Below are 1,829 nucleotides of genomic sequence, written 5' to 3' on the forward strand. Positions count from 1 at the left end.
TTGATAACCACACTGGAATGACGGTAGACGTGTATGTTCCAGTCATGTTTTGCACTAGATGGTTAGAGGTGACTTCCTCAGAAACTTCATATGTTTGTTTAAAATCCGTCCTTTCCTTTGACCTCTCCTTCTCTTTGGATTGATTCCAACTCTCCTTTCTTTCGTCATCTCTGTGATATTTCTTTCCGTCATCCTTGACACGATCTTCATGCAGACAGGTAGGGTGCTTCCTTTTACATGTGTCACAGACACTCCTCTTTTCACAGTTCTTAGAACGGTGTCCTGTCTTCAAGCATGCAAAACACAGTCCTTTAGTTTGCACAAACTTGACCTTTTCTGTGATTGATTTGTCTTTGAACTTCCGGCATGTTTGAATCCCATGGTATAACTTCTCGCAAAATATACATGTTTTAGAGTCTGGGTTTTCTTCTGAGCTGCTTGCCAGCACCTTTGCACCCACATTCCGAAGCTTTAGTGTCTTAACCTTCTCACTATCACCATTCTTCAAAGCATGAAGAGATGTCACAGGGTTGCAGGCGATTTTAGCTTCTCTTGCAACAAACTGAACTAATTCACTAAAGCTTGGAAAGTCATGTGTTAATTCTTTAACTGCGAGGACCTTTCTGTTCCATCTGGCTATCAACCAATCAGGAAGCTTGCTGAGCATTCTTTGGTTTTCACCGCAGTCATTTAGGACTGCGAGACTCTTTATCTGCGACATTGCTGCTTCACAGCTTCGTAGAAAATCTGAGAATTCTCTTAGTTCAATGCTGTCTTTGGGTCCTATTTTTGGCCATGAAGTTATCTTGTCCCTGAAGGCCTTGGCAATCACGAAGGGGCTTCCATATCTTTCCTCCATGATGTCCAATGCTGAATAGTAGGCTGCATCTGTGCCTAGCAGGAAGTAACCTTCAATAGCTTTCTTTGCCGGTCCTCCAACATACTTGCGAAGGTAGTAGACTTTCCCATTTACTGGAATATTCTTCCTCCCGATCAGTGTCTCAAAGGATGTTTTCCAGTCTTTATACCTTAGTGGGTCTCCGTTGAAAACATAAAGTTCTGGTATTGGGAGATGACTTGTGTTAATCGACTCTGTTATTGTTTTGGACAACTGCTGTAGTGGTATCCACTTGAATAACAATGGCAGCAGGTTGCACACTTTCAGTCTGCGTCACCATAGCAGGTTGTACATGTGTGGCGTTTTGTAGTGTTGACACATGTTTAGTGGTATGGAGCAGCTCCGATATCTCTTCATCCGAACCCATTTCCTGCTCGTAGACCTGTAGACGTGCTTTTGCAGCATTCATTTTCTTAACTGTCTCCAAGCGCTCCAACTGCCTGCGTTTCTCTTCTAATGCACTTTTTCTTGCAGCATTTTCTTCTTCTTGCACTGCAAGCATCTTTATGTTCTCAACTTCGAGGTTCTCAAGCTCGTGTTCCTTAAGTTCCATGTCCTCTAAGACCTTTAACGTTGCTTGAGTTGCAGCTAACTCCGCTGCAGCTTCCAGTTTCTTTGTAGAGCTCCGGTTTGATGGCTTTGATCTACTGCTTGCAAACTTTGAACTTTGTGAACATGTACTAGATCCTTTGGAGGTTGCACGCGTAAGTAACGAGCCAGTCTCAGTCCAGTATGTTCGTTCTTTGCTAGTATATGGTACTTTTTCTCTTAATTCAAGAAAGTCCCCTGCATGTTCCAATAGCTTTCCTGTAACAGCCTCACACGTGTCCACTCTGCGACGCATCATGCCATTTGGAGTAATGTGTTGGCGTAAATCTTGATAGGTTTGTTTTACGCGAGTTGAAGCTTTACTGATCTTGTCTATGTAGGT

The 1,829-nt window shown here is 43.0% G+C and overlaps 1 protein-coding gene across 1 annotated transcript in view; it reads left to right on the plus strand.

The window, feature by feature from the left end:
* stau2 (staufen double-stranded RNA binding protein 2) overlaps nt 1-1,829 on the plus strand; it is a 97,767-nt gene that overhangs the window by 17,439 nt on the left and 78,499 nt on the right. The gene's annotated exons all lie outside the window — the stretch shown is intronic.

The sequence above is a fragment of the Etheostoma cragini genome, chromosome 22, assembly GCF_013103735.1.
Source record: "Etheostoma cragini isolate CJK2018 chromosome 22, CSU_Ecrag_1.0, whole genome shotgun sequence".
In the NCBI taxonomy this organism is placed as follows: domain Eukaryota; kingdom Metazoa; phylum Chordata; class Actinopteri; order Perciformes; family Percidae; genus Etheostoma; species Etheostoma cragini.